General features: G+C 36.4%; 1 protein-coding gene and 1 pseudogene across 2 annotated transcripts in view; one reads left to right on the top strand and one right to left on the bottom strand.

Moving 5' to 3' along the window:
- The window catches only part of ZNF385D (zinc finger protein 385D), a gene marked incomplete at its 5' end in the record, with an annotated part of 942221 nt that overhangs the window by 474821 nt on the left and 444325 nt on the right, over positions 1-23075 (bottom strand). The window lies entirely within an intron of this gene.
- On the top strand, positions 10376-12098 carry LOC307053067 (60 kDa heat shock protein, mitochondrial-like; annotated as a pseudogene). Its single transcript has one exon. The product of its transcript is annotated as a 60 kDa heat shock protein, mitochondrial-like (transcript).

The following is a 23075-nucleotide window of genomic DNA, read 5'->3' as shown; positions in this document are numbered from 1 at the left end:
CAGCATCTGAATAGGTTAGTAGAAGATGGTGTATTTTTTATCTGAATAGAGCATAGTATTCTCAATTATAGTGATACTTTCTCTAACTGCATTCTTATTTCACTGTGGACATGTTATCTGTCTGTTACATAGGTGCTCGAGGCAAACCATGCCTTCCTGAATAAAACTTTATTTTCAGAGGTAAAATTTTAGGTTCTCTCATAGTCTACAGATTACCTGAAACATGAAAATGCCACAACACATACAAGATATTTACTGGGTTTTGTTACAAGATTAAAAGTTTCCTCTAAGGTTAAAAAAGAGGAAGATTATAAAATAAGTGTTTGTTGTAGATATTTAAACTGTATTTTTCAATGTAAAACAATATTGATGACATCCTTGATGTTAAAGATGAGCTTATTACCCCTCCCTCCAGGTTTTTGTTTATTTTTATTTTATATATTTTCTTTTTTTTACTTGTATCAATTTTCATTCCTTAAGGAAAGTCTTTTTTTAAATTGAAGTATTGTAGACTTACAGTATTATATTATTTTCAGGTGTACAACATAGTGACTCAATATTTTTCCATATGATCACCACTTTGAATCTAGTTACCCTCTGTCACCATGCAAAGTTATGACAAGAGGAACTGTATTCAATATCTTGTAATAACCAGTAATGGAAAAGAATCTGAAAAAGAATAGATATACATATATATGTATAACTGAATCACCTTGCTGTACATCCAAAACATTGTAAATAAACTATATTTCAATCAAAAAAATTTACAAATTTTAAAAAGGTATGACACAAATTTTAAAAAGGTATATTTGCACAGCTTCTTCTACATAATTGTAATCACACAGCATAATTGACTGGGTGTATTTCTTAAATGAATAAATGCCTTCTATTTGCCAAAATAAATAAATAAATAAAATAGAGTGCCACAACATCAGTTCCCAAGAATTATGAAGAAAATGGGATTCATTTTATCTTCATTTCAGTTGGAGTTCACTATTATTTTTTTAAATGGAAAGTGCTTGTTTTCCCTCCTACAATAGTTATGTGCTGCATAACAATGCTTTGAGGGACCCAGACATTATACAAACTCATTAGCACATAGATTAAGGCAACAGAAAGAAATTACTTTATCATCTCATTTAAAGACTATCATTCCCGTGCTAATGGGTAGGTGTATTTTGGTAGGGCAGAGGTGCACTGTCAAATAGTATAACATTCAGATGAGACCCGAAACCCTCTTCAGAGGCAATATGCACACATTCTATTGTCAACTTCCCCAACACATAGTCATCAACTTATGTTTTTTTATTATTATTATAGTTATTGTTATTAATTATAATGTCCATAGAAACTATCACAAACCTTCACATCAAATATCTCTTCAACAGGTGACATCCCCACATCCCACAAAGGTGTCTTTCTTAAAGTAGGAATATATATTACATTTGGAGAGCAAGCCTGATATTGTCAGGTTTGAAGGTCAGCAAAATCCACCTACTTGAATAAGTACTATAAAAACTATATTCTGGGCTTCCCTGGTGGCGCAGTGGTTGAGAGTCTGCCTGCCGATGCAGGCGACACGGGTTCGTGCCCCGGTCCGGGAAGATCCCACATGCCTCAGAGCGGCTGGGCCCGTGAGCCATGGCCGCTGAGCCTGCGCGTCCAGAGCCTGTGCTCAGCAACGGGAGAGGCCACAACAGTGAGAGGCCCGCGTACCGCAAAAAAAAAAAAAAAAAAAAAAAAAAAAAAACTATATTCTGAGGGATTAATAATGAATAATTGACAAGCTAAATACAGGCTTAAGAAGTATTAAATGTTCTTAATGATACAGTTCAGATGCACTCGTAAGTGAAAAAGACTGTAATATCCTTAGTTTTTAATGCCATAAAAGAAGAAAATTAAATATTTTACGCATTATAGTAATTTGTTAATGTCATCTATTTTGAGTCCAGATTAGATTCTTATACCATAAAACAGAAATTTAAGCCTAGAACCAACCTAAGATATTATATAATACACTTCTTGCCCGAGGAGTATTAGAAGCTGTTCAATAAATAGTTATGAGTCTCTTAAAAAGAGAATTGCAACTTAGCATTAGGGAAAATTTTTCTTTAATTTAGATGAAAACAGATAAGCTCAAAAGTGGTAAAAGAAGGTTTGTAAGTAAAGATGATAAAACAAACAAACAAACAAAAAAACAGTGCTTTTATATACTGTTGTGGAATTAAAACAAAGTCAAGTGTACAGAATATACATACCCAGTTTTAAATATGAACAGGTAAAAATCTTGGAAGCTATATCTACTGACCTTACAGTAAGAAAAAAGCTGAGCAAACTGAAATTCAATGACTTTTCTTAGACCCACCTCAGAAATGAGGTTACAGGGAAAACCACCACACTCAAATCTAGAGAGACAGGTAAATACAGAGAGTGACAACTGCAGACACCTTATCCCTACAGCCAGTAACTGATAAGAGAATTTAAATGGCAATTTGATGAATTGCTGGAGGCTTAACTTGGACTAGTTAGGAAGTTAAAGAGTTTGGGGGATTGAGTTTTAAGAGGGAGTTCCCACACTCATGAGTTTTACCTCTAAGAATTTCATTGGTTTCTCAAAAATGAAGATTGGAAAAAAATCTATTCTTGTGTTAGGCAGATAGAGGTGAAAACTGTCAACTTTGAAATACTTCTAGGGCATTCTCCAGTAAAAACACCTACCATTCCAGTCAGGGTCTTATCTGGCTTGAGAAAGTGACAATTAAATAACTCCAGGACACTAGCCTTCCTGTTCCACCTAATAGAAGGAAAAATAAAAGGTCTAAGGAATTCTTCTGAAGGTCACAGCCCAGGGACTCAGGCCAATTAAAAAACTGAGATTTAATCAGAAGATTAAAGAATGCTTCTCCTTCCTCACATTACACACTACATCAACAGGGCTTCAGCATAACAGGGGAGTACAAGGGAGAGAGCTGCAAGACACATGCTCTATTTAAGAAGGATTTCTTAGGGAACCCCAAGATATAAATGAAGAATAAAGAAGAAAACTAAAGGAAATGAAGCCTACAGCTATGGCAAATATTAAACATAGCTCAGCTTCTAGCCAAATTAACATAAAACCTCACACTAAATGCCTCATTATCTCAGTGAGTACAACCAGAAACATTATGTTCAGATTTCAACAAAAAAATTACAAAGCATATTAAAAGACAGGAGAAAAAACAGTTTGAAGAGACAAAGCAAGTGTCAGAACCAGATTCAGGTATAACACCTATTCTGGAATTATCATACAGGGAATTTAAAAAATTATGGTTAATATATTAAGTGTTATACTTGGAAGAGCAGACCACATGCAAGAGCAGATGGATAATGTAAGCAGAGAAATGAAAACTCTAAGACAGAATTAAAAATATGTTAGAAAAAACATAAAATGGAAAAGAAGAATACTTATACAGGGATTGTCAGTAGGCTGGGCAAACTAAAAGATGTGTCACAAATTTCCTAACTTCAAATACAAAGAGAAAAAATAGAATGGAAAAAAAAGGGAATATCCAAAAACCATGGAAAAATTACAAAAGTCATATATATATAATGCAAATAACTGAAGAAGAGAGAACAAAGAAGAAAAACTATTTGAATTACTAATAGCTAGACATTTTCCAAAATTAATGAGAAACACCAAAATATAGATCTAGGAAGCTCAGAAAATACCAAGCAGTATACTTAGCAAACAAAGGGAAAATAATTACATTTAGGCATACCATGTTCAAACTGCAAAAAATTAAAGGCAAAGAAAAAACTGAAGAAGCTAGTGGTGGGGAGAAAACACGTTACTTGTAGAGGAACAGATAATAATTACATCACACTTCTCATCATAAACCTCACCCAAGCAAGAAGAGTGTCAAGTAAAATTTTTAACTATTGAATAAATCCAACACAGAATTCTGTACCAGTGAAATTATCCTTTGAAATGTATGGAGAAACAAACAAAAAAAAAACTAAAGGAATTTTTTGCCAACAGACATGTCATGTAAGAAATGTTAAAAGAAGTTCTTCAGAGAGAAGGAAAATTATATAGCTCAGAAACTCAGATCTACATAAAGAAAGGAAGAGGGTTAGAGAAGGAATAAATGAAAATAAAATAAAATATTTTCTTATTCTTAATTACTCTAACAGATAATAATTTTTCAGAGTAATAATAGTAAGAATGTATTTGGTGATTTTGGCTTAAGAATAACTGAAATAAATAAAAGCTGTGTCATATGAGATGGGAGGGAGGATTTGGGAATGTTATAAGTACTTACACTACTGTGACATGGTATAGTGTTACTTGAAAGTGGACTTGGATTAGTTGTTAATGTATATGTGTATTGCACGAATAAATTTTAAAAAGAAGTATAATTGATATGCAAGGAGAGAATATCATATAAGACTATATAGAAGACTCAGTTAAAACCAGAAAAGGCAGAAAAACAGTGGAAGGCATAAAATAAAAAAAGAACAAAGCAGTGAATAGAAAAATGTTACAAATATGGTAGATATAATCCAACTACATCAGTAAACTATATCAATAGTCACTTTGAATGTAAATCACCTAAATAAACAAATTAAAAGATAAAAACTGTCAGTGGATAAAGGAATACTCAATTATATTTTGTCTTCAGTAAAACCATTTTAAATGTAAAGACACAGAAAGATTAAAAGCAAAGGGACTGAGAAAGATATACCATACAAACACTAATCAAAAGAAAGCTGAAGTACCTTTATTAACTTCAGACAAAGCATACTTCAGAGCAAGAAAACTTATCAGGGATAAAGAGGGTCATTACATTATGATAAAAGGGTCAATCCTCCAAGAGGAAATAGCAATCCTTCATGTTTATGTGACTAACAACTGAGCATCAAAATATGTGAGACAAAAACTGATAGAATTTCAAGGAGAAATAGAAACACCCACTATTATAATTGGAGACTTCAATGCTCCTCTAAAAGTGACTGACAGATCCAGCAGGCAGAAAATCAGTAAGTACATAGAACAGCACCATAATTCAACTGTATCTAACTGTTATTTAGAAGATATTTCATCCTAAAACAGTAGAATATGTACTCTTCTCAAGCTCTCGTGTAATATTCACCAAGCAACCATATTTTGAGCCATAAAACACAACTTAACCAAACTTAGAGGAATAAATATCATATAGAGCATGCTTTCAGACCACAATGGAATTAAACTAGGTATCAATAACAGAAATATAGATGAAAAATCTTAAAATAGTTGAGGATTAAGTCACATGCTTCTAAACAACACATGGGTCAAAGAACAAGAAGTCTTAAGAGAAAAAAATAAATTGTGAAATAAAAATAAATTGATCACAGTGTGAGATACAGCAAAAGTAGTGTTCAGAGAGAAATTTATAGCATTGAATGTATACATTAGAAAAGAAGAAAAATCTAAATTTAATTATCTATTCTTCCAGTTTAGGAAGCTAGGAAGGAAGGACAATGTAACCCTAAAACAAGCAGAAAAAGAAAAATAATAAAAATTAGAAGAGAAATCAATGACATTGAAAACAGGAAATCAATAGAGAAAATCAACAAAACTGAAACTTGGTTCTTTGACAACATCATTACAATCGGTAAACCTCTAGCCAGGCTAGCCAGGAAAAAAAGAGAGGAGACACAAATTCCCATTATCAGAAATAAGAGGGCTGTCACTACTGACCCTACAGATATTAAAATGAAAATAAAGGAATATGATGAACAACTCTTATGCCCACAAATCTGATAAGCTAGATGAAATGTATCAATTTATTGAAAGACATACATGACCAAAAAGCCCACAAAGAGAAATGGATCTGCTAACCAAGCCTATATAAATTAAAGAAATTGAATAAATAATCAACTTTCCAAAAAGAAAGCAACATGCTCAGATGGGTTCACTGGTGAAAGCTACCAAACACTTAAGAAAGAAATAATTCCAGTATTCTATAATTTCTTCTGGAGAATAGAAACAGAAGGAAAAACCCTAACTCATTTTTTATGACAAACATTTCCCTAACACCAAAACCAGACAATGACATAAGAAAGAAAAACTATAGATAAATATCTCTGATAAAAGTAGCTGCAAAAATTTTCAGAAACATTAGCAACTTGAATCCAACAACATATAAAAATAATTATATGTTATGACCAAATGAGATTTGGTCTAGGTATACAAGACTGGTTTGACATTCAAAATCAATGTATATAATCTATTGCATCAACAGGCCATAGAAGAAAAATCACATGATCATATCAAAAAATGCAGAAAAGCATTTAAAAAATACAACATCCATTCATAAAACATTTCATCAAACTTGTAATAGAGAGGAACTTCTTCAACTTGATAACATCTACAAAAAACCCTACAATTAACATCAGACTTAATGGTGAGAAAGGATGGTGAGCTTAATGGGTAGCTTTTCTGCTAATATCAGGAACAAGGCAAGTATGTCCCTTTTCTCCACTTCCATTCAATTGGTAAATACTGGCAGGTCTAGCTAATGTAATGAGACAAGAAAAGGAAATAAAGTGTATACAAATTGGGAGGGAAGAAACAAAACTTTCTTAATTTACAGATGACATGGCTGTATATGTAGGAAGTCCTAAGGAATTGACAAAAACAAAACAAAACAAAAACAACAACAAACTCTTAGAACTAATTAGCAATTACAGCAGGGTTACAGGATACAAGGGTAATATATTGATACAAGAGCCATTAGCTTTCCTATACACCAGAAAGAAACAGTTGGAATTTTAAAGTAAAACACAGTACCATTTACATTAGCAACAAGAACAACAAGACAAAGAAATACACAAGTATAAAACTAACAATATGTACAGGATCTGTATGAGGAAGATTACAATCTCTGATGAAAGAAAAGAAAAAAATATCTACATAAATGGAGAGATATTTCATGTTTATGGACAGGAAGACTCAATATTGTTAAGATGTCATTTCTTTCTTCTTCTTTTTTTTTTTTTTTTTTTTTTTTTTTGCCATGCCACCAAAGATAACATAGGAGAAAATGTAGGTGATTGTAGATATGGAGATTAAATTTTAGGTACCAAAAGCATGGTTCATGAAAGAAAAAAATAACTTGGATTTTGTTAAAATTAAAAATGTCTGCTGTTGGGCTTCCCTGGTGGTGCAGTGGTTGAGAGTCTGCCTGCTGATGCAGGTTCATGGCGGGTTCATGCCCCAGTCTGGGAAGATCCCACATGCTGTGGAGCGGCTGGGCCTGTGAGCCATGGCCGCTGAGCCTGCACGTCCAGAGCCTGTACTCCACAACGGGAGAGGCCACAACAGTGAGAGGCCCGTGTACCTCAAAAAAAAAAAAAAAAAAAAGTCCGCTGTTTAAAATATACTGTTAAGAGAATTAAAAGATGAGCCACAAACTGGGAGAAGATATTTTCAAAACACCTATCTGTTAAAGGATTTGTATCCAAATACACAAAGAACTTTTAAAATTCAACAATAAGAAAACAAATAACCTGATTAAAAATGGACAAAAGATCTGAACAGACATCTCAATAGAGAAGGTATACAGATGTCAAATAAGTGTATGAAAAGCAGTGAATATCACATGTCACTAGGAAATTGTAAATTAAAACCACAGTGAGATACCACTACACACCTATTATCATGGCTAAAAATCCCAAAATCTGACAATACCAAATGCTGGTGAGAATATGGAGCAAAAAGAACCCATTGCTGGTGGGAATGTGAAATGTACAGTCATGTTGTAAGTTTGGTAGTTTCTTACAAAGCTAAATACAGTCTTTACCATATGATCCAGCAATCACACGCCTATATATTGACCCAGTTGAATTGAAAACTTATGTCCATACAAAAACCTGCACACAACTTTGTTAATAACCACAAAAATCTGTAACTTACCAAGATGTCCTTCAAGAGGTGAATTCATAGGCAAACTGTGGTGGTTCCATACAATGGAATATTATTCAGTAAATAAAAGAAATGAAATATTAAGCCATTAAAAATACAGAGGAAACTTACATGCATATTGCTAAATGAAAGAAGCCAGTCTAAAAAGACTACATCTTGCATGATCCCGACTATATGGCATTCTTTTAAAAAAAAGGCTAAAACTATAGAGACAGTAAAAAGAAAAGTGGTTACTAGGAATTCACAGGAAGGTGAGGACAGATGAATAAGTGAAACACAGGGAATTTTTAAGGTGATGAAACCATCTGTGTGATACTGTAATGATGAATACATGTCTTGCATTTGTCAACACCCATAGAACTGTGGGTCATAGAGTGAACCTTAATGTACACTGTGGACTTCAGTTAGTAGCAGTGTATCAACTTTGGTCCATTAACTGTAACAAAGTATTATATTGATACAATAGGTTAATAATAGGGCAAATTGTCTATGTGTGTAGAGGGAGGATATTTGGGAATTTGCTACACTATCTGCTCAGTGGTTCTACGAACCTAAAACTTCTAGAAAGTAAAGTCTACTAATATAAAAACTACATTAAGTATTGTCAAGTTAAAATTTAAAATGGCTACTAATAACCCCAATAAAAAATCTTTTAGCCATATATATATTGTTATACCATTGACCCTTGGACAGATGAGGGGGTTAAGGGTGTCTGTTCTCCAAACTGTCCAAAATCCCCATTATTAACTGGACAGTTGGCCCTCCATATCCGTAATTCCACATTTGTGGAGTCAACCAACTTTGGAAGATGTAGTAGCATAGTATGTATTTATTGAAAAAAAAATCCATGTATAAGTAGACCCTTGCAGTTCAAACCCATGTTCTTCAAGGGTCAACTGTATATACATAAAAATATACTATGATTATACTTGTATACCATGAATATATATACCATTACCCCCCTCTGTGAGCTACATGTTAGCATTTGCTAGCACATGTTCTTAGAGTAGTCCTTATGTCTGCCTTTTCTTTCCCATCCTTGAGGGCAATGACTTTGTCTATTGTATTCATTGTTCTGATCTCATCATTGTAAACAATGCCTGCCATGTAGTAGGTACCCAATAACTACCTGTTGAACAGATCAATATGTGAAGAAATGAATAAGTATCATGATTAGCAATCTAGTAAACGGTTATATCTTCTATTACATCTATGTACCTTTGTGAGAGATTTAATTTGATTAAAGTAGCAATTGCAACCAAGTATTTTTTAAACTAAACTTAGAAACAGATTTTGAAATTATGCCATCATTTTGACTAATGGTAATTATTTTGATAACATATTTTTCTTATATAACATATATACAACACATATATTAAAATATGTTTTTTATATCATCCTATTTAATGCCCATATTTGAAGATGTTTATGTACATTGTTATCAGAGTAGGAGATTATTTATGTCATAAGTACATAGATATACACATAACATAAAAACAGTATATAAATTTACTGATATTGATGCATGATTAAATATATTTGGAGATAGCTGGACAGCCTTAACAAGGTTTGGTTTTATTCGAGTGTGTTTGAAGTTGCATTTTCCCATAGTGCATGCTATCCTAGGGTGTAAACTCTTTGAGGGCAAGAATTATCTTTCATCATATGTATATTCCTAACACAATGCACAACTGGAACTCAATACATATGTTTTTTGAAATAATGAACTCTATTGAATTGAAAATACTGAAGACATTGTAGATAATCAAATTAGAATATATTGGTCTTATTCAATAACAACACATCCATAGGGACAGGGGTTTAAAACTTACAGCACTTAATCTAGAAGTCATCTAATTACATGGTTTTCCATACCATCCCTGTATACTTAGAATGGTTTCCATGCCTCAGTGAAGTATTACTAACCAGACCCTGAGGCCGTGATGAAGTTGTTGCTTTCAGTGAGTAGTAAAAATGGCCTGAGAGAAATAGTTTGCAGACTTGCAAATCTAAAGTTATGAAAGAGTAGAAGCATCACAAAACTTAACATTAAATCTTCAGGAAATTTCACAGCCACTACCATCCTGCCTTGTTAACACAGTTTCTTTAAATATGTAATTGGATCCATATAATTCAGAGTATTGAGGGTATACAGCTGATAATGTTGGTATTAAGAATAGAGGATGCCTGCAGAACAGTTTTAACTTCTATTTACAGTTGAATGGCTGTCCTGTGCATTCAAGACTGGATGACACAATTGTTACCTCTATTTCCTACCAGTTGATTTGTGTAAAAGGAGAACATAGAGCCAGGTCAAATCAAGGTCACTACAACACACATTTAGTCTCATTCCCTCTTTTAAAGTTTATCTGTAACTCTCGCCGCCGACGGCCTGTCTCGTCGCTCTCTAGCTGTGCCGCTGCCCCAGAAATGCTTCGATTGCCCGCAGTCCTTCATCAGATTAGGCCAGTGTCCAGGGCACTGGCTCCTCATCTCACTCGGGCTTATGCCAAAGATGTAAAATTTGGTGCAGATTCCCGAGCCTTAATGTTTCAAGGTGTAGACCTTTTAGCTGATGCTGTAGCCATTACTATGGGGCCAAAGGGAAGGACGGTGATTATTGAACAGAGTTGGGGAAGTCCCAAAGTGACAAAAGATGGTGTGACTGTTGCAAAGTCCATTGACTTAAAAGATAAATATAAAAATATTGGTGCGAAAATCGTTCAAGATGTTGCCAATAAAACAAACGAAGAGGCTGGGGATGGCACCACTACTGCTACTGTACTGGCATGCTCCATTGTCAAGGAAGGCTTTGAGAAGATTAGCAAAGGTGCTAATCCAGTGGGAATCAGGAGAGGTGTGATGTTAGCTGTTGATGCTGTAATTGCTGAACTTAAGAAGCAGTCTAAACCTGTGACAACCCCAGAAGAGATCGCCCAGGTTGCTACGATTTCTGAAAATGGAGACAAAGAAATCGGCAACATCATTTCTGATGTGATGAAAAAGGTTGGAAGAAAGGGCGTTATCACAGTAAAGGATGGAAAAACACTGAATGATGAATTAGAAATTATTGAAGGCATGAAGTTTGATAGAGGGTATATCTCTCCATACTTTATTAATACATTGAAAGGTCAGAAATGTGAATTCCAAGATGCCTATGTTCTGTTAAGTGAAAAGAAAATTTCTAGTGTCCAGTCCATTGTTCCTGCTCTTGATATAGCCAATGCTCACCGTAAGCCCTTGGTCATAATTGCTGAAGATGTTGATGGAGAAGCTCTAAGTACACTCGTTTTGAATAGGCTGAAAGTTGGTCTTCACGTTGTAGCAGTCAAAGCTCCAGGTTTTGGTGACAATAGAAAGAACCAGCTTAAAGACATGGCTATTGCTACTGGTGGTGCAGTATTTGGAGAAGAAGGACTAACACTAAATCTTGAAGACGTTCAGCCTCATGACTTAGGAAAAGTTGGAGAGGTCATTGTGACCAAAGATGATGCCATGCTCTTGAAAGAAAAAGGTGATAAGGCTCAAATTCAAAAGTGTATTCAAAAATCATCGAGGAGTTAGATATTACAACTAGTGAATATGAAAAGGAAAAATTGAATGAACGTCTGGCAAAACTCTCAGATGGTGTTGCTGTGCTAAAGGTTGGTGGGACAAGTGATGTTGAAGTGAATGAAAAGAAAGACAGAGTTACAGATGCCCTTAATGCTACACAAGCTACTGTTGAAGAAGGCATTGTTTTGGGAGGGGGCTGTGCCCTGCTTCGGTGCCTTCCAGCCTTGGATTCAATAACTCCAGCTAATGAAGATAAAAAAATTGGTATAGAAATTATTTAAAAAAAACACTCAAAATTCCTGCAATGACCATTGCTAAGAATGCAGGTGTCAAAGGATCATTGATAGTTGAGAAAATTTTGCAAAGTGCTTCAGAAGTTGGTTATGATGCTATGCTTGGAGAATTTGTGAATATGGTGGAAAAAGGAATCATCGATCCAACTAAGGTTGTAAGAACTGCATTACTGGATGCTGCTGGAGTGGCCTCTCTGTTAGCTACAGCAGAAGTTGTAGTCACAGAAATTCCTAAAGAAGAGAAGGATCCTGGAATGGGCGGAATGGGTGGGATGGGAGGTGGCATGGGAGGTGGCATGTTCTAATTCCTAGAATAGGGCTTTACCATCATTCATGAGCTGTGAGAGGAAGCACGAGGTGGCGTTCCTCATCAATAATTTTGAGAGGTCAGTTGAAGGAGGTGACTGAAGAAAAGGTTGGCTGAGGTTTACGAAAATCACTATAACCATCAGTTACTGGTTTCAGTTGACAACATAGAATGGTTTACTGCTGTCATTGTTCATGCCTACAGATAATTTATTTTGTATTTTTGAATAAAGACATTTGTACATTCCTGGTAAATGAGTATAAGAGCCATGCACCAATGTACTGCTTCCAACTTAAATCACTGAGGCATTTTTACTACTATTCTGTTAAAATCAGGATTTTAGTGATTGCCATCAACAGATGAGGAGTTAAGAAGCAGCCTTTCTGTGGAGAGTAAGAATAATTGTGTACAGAGTAGAGCAATATCCAATTATGTGACAACCTTTGTGTAATAAAAATTGTTTAAAGTTAAAAAAAATAAAAATAAAAATAAAGTTTATCTGTATTTGTATCTAATGGATCTTGATAATTTTAAATATATATTGGACTGAAAACATACATATATGAGGTAGACAGCTAGATGATGGAAAGAGAATGCTGTGGTTTATGAACACAGACGTGTGCATTTGTGTGTTCATGAAACACACACATGTAAGCACATCTTACATATGTTATGCATATTACATATGTCATAACACTCAAAGTCACAGTGAACCCATGAGGTATACATTTTTAAATTTAGTTAACTGATGAACTAATCTCCTAAAGCTGAACGATCCAAAGGCACACAGCTAGCAAGTGTCAGAGCCAAGATATACTCTCAACTCTTTGCTTTTTCTCACATATATTACCCTGGTCCATATATTTCTACTTGTGAAATATACCATGTTTATTACTTATTTCTACCTATGAAATAAACCATGGTTGCATACCTTTCACACTTTTCTCGTTCTCATCCTCCCAACAGATCACAGCTTCCTACATTTCTTCCTTCATTGTATTTCTCATATCCATTCATTCCTTTTGGATCCCACTTTAGTCACTCTAGTTTAGTCACTTCATAGCTTGAATATTCAACTGTATTCCTGCTTCAGTGTAGCCCTCCTAAACTTGCAAATGTAGCATCTCTCAATACCACTTCAAGCCTGTTGCTCACCAGCTAAAACCCCCATGTTCTTCAAGATCTCACCCTCCAAACTTATTTTCTGAAGGCATGTGATCCGCTCCACTGTGAAGTGGTCTTGATGGCACCCTATGATTCTAATCTCATCTTTGCTCAGACTTCCTTGTACATGCAACGTCCTCTCCCTTCCCACTCGGCCAGCTCAAATCCAGTCCAGCCTTTGATCCCCAACTCTGGGTCCACTCTGAGTACCAGCAGCTGTGTCATCATCACTGTTGTATCATCCTGCCATCATCATCATCCACATTCTATTTGTACAGACAATAATAGCATTGCTCCTCAACGAGTAAATCCTGTGAGACCCTGGCCGGTTAGCTAACCACTTCATACTGCTCTACAATAAGATAATGATGGAAATTGAAAGAAAGCATTTTAAACCTTGGCATCAATGTAACAGTTCTATGACATGCAAATGTGGAGTTTTAAAAGTATCCATTCTCAATGGACCGGTAATGAAAAACCAAGAAAAAAAAAAGGAAGATTCTTCATCAAACATGGTTTGAGAAATGTTGCTTTATAGTCTTTCAAAACATTTTCACACATAACATAGCATTCAATTTATGCTGAGATATTAAGAATTCATACTGTTGTCATCTTATAAATGTGAAAAAAGCAAAAAACTGAGGCACAGAAAACATATGTGATTTGCCAAAATGCATATCTTGTTAGTGGTCAAACTTTTTTTTTTTTTTTTTTGCGGTACAAGGGCCTCTCACCATTGCGGCCTCTCTCGTTGCGGAGCACAGGCTCCGGATGCGCAGGCCCAGTGGCCATGGCTCACAGGCCCAGCCGCTCCGCGGCATGTGGGATCCTCCCGGACCGGGGCACGAACCCGTGTCCCCTGCATCGGCAGGCGGACTCTCAACCACTGAGCCACCAGGGAAGCCCAGTGGTCAAACTTTTTATTCCAAATCTGATGATCCTTCCTCTTTGTTCTATTACTTATTTCTAGGGACACTGCACAGTGATTGGTCGCCTTCTGCCTGGACAAAATGGGTAGACAAAGTAATTTACCATGGACCACTGAAGATCCCCTGGACACCTAAATAAGTTTCATCTATCAATACAAATTAATCAAGCATTGGTCTTCAAGAAAAATGAGAGTAAAATATACACTTATTCTTTCTTTTCATTCATTCATCCTTTCAATTAACTAACACTTGTTACATTTATTGAACACCTACTATATCCCAGGCATTGTGCCCAGCTGGGTATATATGAAGAGCAAAATAGCTGTTCTACAATGAGTCATAGGTAGAAAATAACATAGGAGTTTGGAAAAGTTTTCTCATATTTCATGTAACTTTTGGTACCATTTGGAATCATTGGAAACTCAAGTTTCCTGTTTTGTAGTACAAAAAGCTCTGAAAGGATTCCATCTAATGTGGAATAAAATTCTGCACAGCTACACCCTGCTGCAAGTTACTCAGATTTAGCTTCTGTCTAAATGTTCTTCCTTTCTCTAATTGCTTTCTTCAGGATTGCTAATCTTCCGAAGAATCATTGTTTACATTATGCCTTTGCCCATTAACCAGAGCAGCATTTTTTCCCCACCCTTTTCCCACTCTAAGGAAGGATTCAGAGCAACTGTTCACACCATTAAAGCTCAGTTTAATTTCTACGATCCATTTGCATTTGCAGTAAAACACCATGACTGTGGACTCCTGGAGGGTTTTACGTGCCATTGGATCAGGTTTGTTCTGCTGCCCTGTGTGACCTGTAGAGCAAGAAGGCAAAGGCTTACCTTATGGGGCACCAAAGCACTCAGATTCCATAAGCAAGGTCATTTTGGATGTTATGTTTGCATAGGAATAATTATTATAATAACTACCTTCTGTGAAGCTGAGAATCAACCCAGCAAACACTGTACCCAAATACTTATTGCAGCCCACAGTCAGGTCTCAAAAGCACAGTGGCTCAGAATTTTGATCCACTAAGGAAATCAATTCAAGAGCAGATGCCCTCAATCTATGACCCATTCTCTGAGCCTGTGATTCTAGGTAGCATGCACATTCCCAGAAACGTGTTAGATTCAAAGGATGACAGTGGTGTCACACAGACTTTGGTAGTTATTGAAAGTTAATTAATTTAACCTGACCTTTCCCTAGAACTATAAGGCACAATAGACTACTAGTGATAATTGATTCTGGAGAGCCTCCGAAATGGTTCAAGGAAAACACAGCTGTGCTGTGTAACAGTTCTTGTTTGCTCTGGATTATAAACTATTTTTAGTACTTAGTTAATAAGGCTGATTTTCTTAAGGGGCCTGCAGGGGAATGCATGAGCTGCATTGTCAGATGCTGTTGGAATCGGGATTTGCAATGGATGAACCTACGAAAATTAACTCCACCAATGCCGCTTAATTTTTAGAGCTGAGGCATTGGTGTGCCTGCTTGTGGAAATATTTAATGGGGGTAGTTGTAGTCCATTTCATGGTTTCCCAAAATAAACCTACTTTTGAAGTCGTAGACAGACTCGTTAAAATCTATCCGCCTTTTCTTTATTTTATGCATCTTAATTATAACAGCAATAAGTGAAGATTTCAGAATATAATGATAAGCAACACATATAAAGTGCTCCTTATAAATGCTTTACGTGGATTTTTCCATTTTAAGATATTCATCTTTCCCCATTTTGGCGTCTTTGAATTTGATGATGTATCATAATAGCACATCTTAGAAGTGATGGCATCTTAGGTTCAGTAATCTTCTAAGAAACTTTCTTAAGGAGGTACTGTTTTGAGTCCCATCTCATATTTGAGGAAACCAAAGCACAGGGAGATCTTAAGTAACTTATTCAATGTGATATATCTAGCAAATAGCGGAACTGTGATTCAAATGTAAGCAATTGGTTCCAGATTCACTTCTTAATTACTGTGAGATGTCTCATGGACCCATTTAGATATGATTCAAGTGCCATTTGAACAAGACCATTTCATAAGAAACTACCACTATCAGTTTCATGTATATCCCATCGGCATGAAGAAGGCATTAATATGTATAAAATAGAAAATACAGAGTATTCTGTGTGTTTTTATAGAAGAATGTATCATACTGTGCAAATATTTATCTTTTGCTTTTGTTATCCAATAATAGTTTTTGCATGGGGTCCTTTAACTTAACTTCCCTCCTAACTGATATATAATATTTCACTACATGAATTGACATATAAGTGATTTTCATGTTTACACTATTATAAACAGCCTTGTATGAAACATTTCAATGTTCTTATCTAAACAAATTATTGTCTAGATAGATACCAAGAATTGTAATTACTGGGTCATGGATACCCTTCTATTTGCTTTTTAGAAGATTTAAATATTTTAGCTATAACACACCATATCTGTTATATTGCATTTTGTTCCTAAGACCAGTAAATTATTTGCAGCTATATATTAAAGCAGTTATTTCTTAAACTCCTTTGAAGTGCTTCTCTGTGTTATGCAGAGAATCCTTTGGAATACCATTTTTATTTAGGTTCATACACACCCTAAATATATTTTGTATGAAGAACTCCATCTATTTGGAGAGCAGAGGGCTAGGACAAGACTTGCTGCCAAGAATAGTTCTCCTGTGATATCCTACCAGAATGACAACAGGTGCCCCTGTTATTTTTCATCATTCAAACTCCTCTCAAATTCGTAAAACATGTCAAGACAGCGACAGTTTGCTTGTTACAAATAACACTAATGAGAAATCAAATGATATGATAATTTACCTTATTGGATCAAAAAAAATCATAAATAGGGAAAAAAAGAGTCCTGTTTGTCATATTCTTTCAGCACAAGGAGTGTAGTGCTCTTGACTCCAAAGTGTTTGTTTTCGTGAGTGATTTCAGCCAAACTGCAGTGTCATCTGAATGACAGAACGTGTGTTCATGAGAGGATGTGCAGGATCCTGTTTATTGTCATCTCTGGGATTAGATGCTTGCTCTCTGCTACCTCTGCAGATGCTTCTTGTCTCTATTCTTAATATAGTTGTTCAGCATTAAGCAAAGTTATGTCATCATAAGCCCTCATAGGAGGAGCAGGACTGTAATCTTGAAATGGTGTAGGCTTTTGTGTATTAGCTGATCAGCTCTACACCAACATTTCTTCAGAGGCAGGAATCTATTAAGATGAATTTATTAACTGAAGTATCAAGTCCTTCACACACTCTCTAAATACAACACTTGGCTCACAGGTGCTGTGACACACAGAAGCACTTCAGTGAAAAACATAGTCACATGGTTTAAGAATCACTAAACATAAAACAAATAGCTGTCTCTGAGCCACTGGGTGCTGCATGTAAAAGGGCCCCAGAGGGTCCTCATTTGGAAAGTTGCTTACAGACTTTAGTATCAGAGAATCATGAATACAGGAGCCTTTATTTGGTTTCATAATGTGATCCCTTTGCTCTTAAAATGGACAGAGGGGATTTGAGGTGACAATCTTTCTTCTTAATGTTTTCACCTTTCATGGGAAACAAAGTAGAAGTAGGTGAGCAAGCCCTTCCCCATACTCCCCTGAACCCTTACATCAATCTACTTTGCTTTGACCAAATTGGCATTCCCTGGTGGTCCAGCAGTTAGGACTCTGTGCTTTCACTGCCAGGGCCCAGGTTCGATCCCTGGTCAGGGAATTAAGATCCTGCGAGCTGCGTGGCGTGGCCAAAAATAAATAAATAAATAAATAAAGCTAATAAATAATCTTTAAAAATGTAAAAATGTGATGGCTATGCAAATAATGTGTAAATCAAACCATGGAAAGTGCTTCAAATGGGCATGTGGCTTTCAACCACAGCGTTCTTTCAAGGCTCCAGAAGTATAAAAATGACTATAGCGGAGGAATTTTGCTACTTCAGATGTGGTCTGAAACAGCAGCATCAGGCTCACCTGTGAGCTTGTTAGACCTCCAGAAGCTCTGGCCCTGTTCCAGAATTCGTAAATCAGGATTTCCACTTTAACAAGATCCCCTGATTCTCATATATTAAAGTTTGAGAAACATAGCTCTATACCATGGAAGCAGGAATAATTTTGTTTTTAATTTTTATTAGACCAAGTACATGAGCAGTGGCAACACTGTGTTTTGCTTAGCCAATTATGTGGACTTTCTTAATAAAAGGCACAGTTACTTGGAAACTTTCCCAGTTTCTCCACTTTGTCCTCAAAAAAAAGTGTGCAGGGGCCTTTAGGTGAAGGTAAAGAGTGATTAGGAAAACCGTGCTTATAAGTGTTTACATTTAGAATATTTACTTTGAAGAATGGACTACAGTTGAACACTATTTAACAGAACACTCCTTTAAAGATTCTTCTGGAATAATATTACTTACGATTATTTGGAGGTGACAGACTTATGCTATGTCTCCTACCACATTAAAAAAATGTCATGAGAAAACACCATACATCATTTATGGGTTAGTCTGTATGTGTAAAAGATCATTATCTCACCCTTTTGTCTAGATTATGACAATGTGTTAGCAGTCTGTCTTCCCATCAAGAACCCTACTTTTTAATTTTATAATCATTTGTTCTACAAGAATTAATCCATGGGGGAAAAGTCAAACTGATTTTAAAGCTAGAAACATGTATTAGTATCATTTAAAATAATTTCTTTATCTTTAGAAATATACTAAGGGAGTTTGGGATTGACATGTACACACTGCTATATTTAAAACGGATAGGCAACAAGAACCTACTGTATAGCACAGGGAACTCTGCTCAATGTTATGTAGCAACCTAAATGGGAAAGGAATTTGAAAAAGAATAGATAAATGTATCTACATAACTGAATCACTTTGTTGTACACCTGAAACTAACACAACATTGTAAATCAACTATAATATAAAATAAAAAGTTATAAAAAGGGCTTCCCTGGTGGCACAGTGGTTGAGAATCTGCCTGCCAATGCAGGGGACACGGGTTCGAGCCCTGGTCTGGGAAGATCCCACATGCCGCAGAGCAACTGGGCCCGTGAGCCACAACTACTGAGCCTGTGCGTCTGGAGCCTGTGCTCCGCAACAAGAGAGGCCGCGATAGTGAGAGGCCCGTGCACTGCGATGAAGAGTGGTCCCCGCTTGCCACAACTAGAGGAAGCCCTCTCACAGAAACTAAGACCCAACAGAGCAAAAATAAAATAAATAAAAATTAATAAACTCCTACCCCCAACATCTTAAAAAAAAAAGTTAAAAAAAATATACTAACAAACTCCTTTTTCCTCCATGAAACAAAAAATAAACCTTTTCTAATGAGACAATATCTATCCAAACTGACCATGTCACTTACATACTCTAAATCTTCATTTTCCTATCTATAGAACAAGAAGGTTTTATCTGACCATGAGGTTTTATAATATACAGATATAAAAGAATTATGATTATATGATTCTACCATTTATTTTCACTCATGCTATTTCATGGTATGAAGGAACACATACAGTTTAGCAGACTTTGCCAAGATTCCTGAAACCTGAAAAGGTGCAAGTTTAAATTAATTTGCTAGAAATTATGAGAATTGGGTTGTAGTGATACACGATGCTTTCTGCAGAGCAAAATAAAGCATATTGACTAGAGAAATGAAGGTCATTTCATTTTGATTGTATTTCATCAAATTGTTGCACCTAAAAGGGTAGAATTTATATATGTGGAAACCGTGATTGTTTATTGATGCAATGCATTTCTAACACCATCTTTGAGGTGCTCTCAGCAGCTAATGTAGGCTGAACCACAGGTAAGAACAATTGGTCTCAGATTGAGATGCGCCACGCCATCTCATCCATTTCCCCGATCCTCAGCAGGAAATCGTAGCTACGAAGTCAAATTTCTTGTCTTTCAAAGGGAATCAATTCATGCATGATTTTATGGTATCCTTAGTGCATGTCAATGGGTGATGCTAAGACTTTCAGTGTTGGTGTGTAACACAAGGCACACAGTCATGATGCAGGGGGTCCACAGAGGGGTAAGGAAAACTGAGGGTTGGTTACCTGATTGCTTGTTACCATTTTGCAAGAAAAAAATTAAGATTACTAAATTAAACACTTAGTACACCTATTACTGTGAGTTCTATTTCATATTATTTGGGAAAAATACAATTTACCCATGCAAAACTGACGCTGTCATTTGTATATGTACAGACAGTCTATAAGTTATGAACACAGTGTTCTAAAAATGACCTTTTGAAGTTGGTTTTTTGTACCCTGAGATTTATTTTCCATAGAAGTAGTGTTTTATATTATAATTTTATTCTCTGGTCAAATTAGAAAATCCTTTTCAACCCAGAATGTTGCTAAACTGAAATTATCAGGCATTTGGTACAGTGTGCCTTGAAAATCAGTAGACGAGGGCTTCCCTGTTGGCGCAGTGGTTGAGAGTCCGCCTGCCGATGCAGGGGACACGGGTTCGTGCCCCGGTCCGGGAAGATCCCACATGCCTCGGAGAGGCTGGGCCCGTGAGTCATGGCCGCTGGGCCTGCGTGTCCGGAGCCTGTGCTCCGCAACAGGGGAGGCCGCGACAGTGAGAGGCCCACGTACCGCAAAAAAAAAAAAAAAAAAAAAAAAAAAAAAGAAAATCAGTAGACGACTCTGAAAGCAGCTTTGCCAAAGTAAAAAAATTCCTTTATTGCTGTTGCAGAGTTTCCCTTCTAATGTCTTCAGTTTGTATCTCTGTTTCTAACCCATAGTTACCCCCTGGAAGAGTTTCATGGCCTTAACGTGATTATTAAGCTGGATCTTGATCCTGGCTTGTGGTGTTTTGGAGCCAGCTTGTACTGGTTCACAAGAGCTAATGTTTAAATTTTCAGGAACTTTTGCATGCCGGTTAGTCAACATAGCCAATATTAAAAAATATATATTATAGATGCTTACAATTAAATGATATTAAAAACAAAGGTAATAAATAGTTGGAACTCATCAGTTCTTCATTATTTTACTACATTTTGCTAGTGTTTTTTCTCTTGAGGCTGTTGATGTGTATTGTTGTCTGCATAGTGGAAATACTATGCAATGGTGTGGTCCTGCACATCTCTCTCCAACTTCAGGGCCAGTCACAACATGTTGGTAGCTTGAAATCAACCATGATGGGAAACGTACACCATGGACATCAGCATCAGCAAACACTACAAATCAAGCATGGTTATCTTTGGGTATTGACTGATAGACGAGAGAGAGAGAGAGAGAGATTTTAAAGAATTAGTTCACATGATTGTGGAGGCTTGGTAGGCCCAAAGTCTACACAGTAGGTGGGCAGTCTGGAGACCCAGGGAAGAGTCCGAAAGAAGCAGCCTGGCAGAATTCCTCCTTGCTTGGGAAGGTCCGACTTTGTTCCTGTTAAGGCCTTCAACTGATCGGATGAGTCCTTCCCACATTACAGAAGGTAATCTGCTTTACTCAAAGTCCACTGATTTAAATAATCATCTCATCCAAAAAAATCTTCATAGAAATATCCAGAATAATGTTAATCAATTATCTGGCTGCCATGGCCCAGACAAGATGACACATAAGATTAACCATCACATACATACATACATGTTTTTGTTTCTTTTTTTCCTTGAAGTGCCATTTAAACATCAACCAGCACACACTGAATGACACCCATATCCTCGAGTTGTCTTCCTGTTTCATCATGCTGTTCAGCTTCCTATTTCTACTTCAAACATACAGCTGGAGGATGGATGAAGTTCCTCCCTTCTAGGGGTCATGGTACAGATGGGGCCACACTCAGTTCACTGCACCATGACTATGGAAATAGGATCTGGGTCTGGGTGGGATTGATGCTTGGAGGAAAGAAGGAAGAACCTTTATGCAGAAGTCAGCAACCTTTTGAGGTGAGCTGCCTGCATTTGGCATCCTTTCACCCTCCTCTCTGAGCATCACCCTCTCTCACAATGTCCCTGTAACTAGCTCTGGCCTTTATCCTTTCTGAAGAAATAGAGCCTCTGGTGGAAGTGTGATCGATGGCTCAGAAAAACCACAGCAGTGTTTACAATTTTGAGCCTAGTCTTGCTAAATCATAGAATATTTCCTTGTCTATATTGAATTAGCATGCCTCTATACAAAGAAATGGAAACATGGACAGCTGATATATATTTATGGAATTCCGTCTGATATACATTTGGCAAGGACCTTATGGTTGATGAGATCTGAGTTCAAATGCATGATTAGCATTGGCCCTGAATAAGCAAATAGAACAATGAGTTGCATAGGTATTTTTTAATAGTTCTTCCTACATAATGGTATGAATTTAATCTTGAGCTGCGGTCATGATTGGAACCACCATGTCCCTATGGGTCCTCTTCTAGCATATCCTTTCATTTGTATGTGTGGGCCACCTGGCTAGAACGTCTGTCATCCCATTCCATGCCAGACTTTTTCAAAAGACTTGGCAAGTGTTCCTTCCCCTCCTCACCTCTCCAAGTCTGTCCCTCTGGAAGCGGCATTTATTGATTTCTTTTTCTATGGATGTTTCAAGTTGCTCCAGTGTGCTCACAACTGTAAGGAAGAAATGGTTCCTGGCCTCTGGGGGGCTCACATAAAAACTGTATTTAGGGTAAACCTTTATGAGAACAAGAGTTTAACTTGGGTTGTTGTAGTCTGTAGATTCTCAACTGTGGAGTGGCAGTTTATTTCATGTACTGAAATGTCATGAAGGATGTTTAATTTTTGTGGATTTAGTCTTAAATATCAGAGAGTTTGTTGCTGAGTGTGCCCTTTAGCTATCTACTACCAGTAATTGATTCTAACATTTTGGAAATCCTTCAAGGAAATATAACTGTGCTGTTTAATGGCATAGTTTATAAAAAGTGATTTTGTGGGATGAAGAGA

The sequence above is a fragment of the Hyperoodon ampullatus genome (genome assembly GCF_949752795.1).
Source record: "Hyperoodon ampullatus genome assembly, chromosome: 5".
Classification (NCBI taxonomy): Eukaryota; Metazoa; Chordata; class Mammalia; order Artiodactyla; family Ziphiidae; genus Hyperoodon; species Hyperoodon ampullatus.
This window is presented reverse-complemented; position numbering and strand designations above follow the sequence as displayed.